Raw genomic sequence first — 1,598 nt, 5'->3', positions numbered from 1 at the left:
GTGTACTACTACATGATGGCAGGTTTGTAGGGAACATTGTGGGTAAGGATTGGGTAGCTACCGATCCTGAGAGGATTCTGGGTCTGCAGGATTGGAAGGTACCCGGTCCAAAACCGGTGTAGGCAGTTTTTTTGTTCTAGCATCCTTTGTTCCGCACCTCTCTGGTTTAGCGGGCCCGTAGCACAGGTTGGCAGAGAAGGGGATGCCGTTTGATTAGGAAAACCAGTGCCGCTTTTCACAGGTTGTGGCAGGCTCTCCTGATGGTACCAGTCATAGCCATCCCAGTCCCAGATCAGGAGTTTGTTTTAGACACAGACACGAGTAACATGGTTAGGCGCAGGGTCATCCCTATGTTCCCCGGGTCCTATGTTCCCCGTTTTTCCCAAAAAGGGTCCTATGTTCCCCTGTAGCCATACATACATAGCCTATGCTCCCCGGTATGTATACCGGAGAGCATAGGACCCTTTTTGGGAAAAGCGGGGAAAATAGGAACCTTTTCTGGGCAAAGGGTCCTATGTTCCCCGCTATCAATCTATCTATCAATCTTTGCTGTTACGCATGCTATCTACTTCAGGCCTTACCTGTATGGCATGCAGATACAGTTAAAACAGGCAGTGCATCTCTGAAACGGTTTAGTCATTGAAGAAGCTAGAGGGCCAAGTGGCTCGCTGGCTCCAGGTCTTACAGGGGTACGACTTTGACATAGGACCCAGACCGGGGACACAGCCTGGTAACGTCAAGGTGCCTTTGCAAGGCCAAAAGCTTGTTGCTATGGTGAAAAGTTGGATGGCCATGAGCCGGGGATGGGGGTCCCAGAGACTGTTCATACACTGAGAGTGGGAATGGGTACATTTGTTGGGTGACCCGGCGTCTTGATGGTGGAGTTGGCCTCGGTGGAGGCAGGAGGAGGATCCGGAGCTGGCTCCAGCAATAGAAGCACTCCGGCTTGGGGAGAGACCCCCCAAGTCACATGAACTCCTCCCACACCTGCTCTGGGCGTAGGACGCGCTGCGGCTGAAGGATGGCGTCTTGTTTAGGGAGTGGCCAGCGGGGCTGGACAAGAAGAAGTCGATCCACATTATCAAAGAAACTGATGTTATTGCGAAGCCAGGAGAGACTTTTATGATGGTTTATCACAGACCATCATGTTTGTGGTATTATTGCACTTTGGTTCATAATAATAATAACGTGATAGCAACCTATGTCTTGGGAGAAGGTTTAGCCGGATGCACAGGAAGTGTTGATCACGTTATACTCGGGATGCTGCTATTCATTCAATAAAGTGGTAGCCAGTTAACAGTGAACTCGCGTGTGTTATTATTCAGTAAACACGACAATGTTCTCTAAACATGATAGTGAATACGTTTCTAATTGAGTTAGTTTCTGAAGAATTTAGCACCCACCAATAGGCTTAGCTATGATGTACAAGTCAAGTCACGATAGGAGTTACTAATTAAATGCAGGTTTACTAGCCTAGAGACCATCCAAGTTTTCCTTAGCTCCTATGACAATCCTAGGGCATACTAAAGTCCTCGATAACTTACATATTATGTTTACACGTGCTGCACGCGGATTGCACAAAAGGGTTCAAAATCCGA

Source organism: Gadus chalcogrammus, chromosome 19 (assembly GCF_026213295.1).
Source record: "Gadus chalcogrammus isolate NIFS_2021 chromosome 19, NIFS_Gcha_1.0, whole genome shotgun sequence".
Classification (NCBI taxonomy): domain Eukaryota; kingdom Metazoa; phylum Chordata; class Actinopteri; order Gadiformes; family Gadidae; genus Gadus; species Gadus chalcogrammus.
This window is presented reverse-complemented; position numbering follows the sequence as displayed.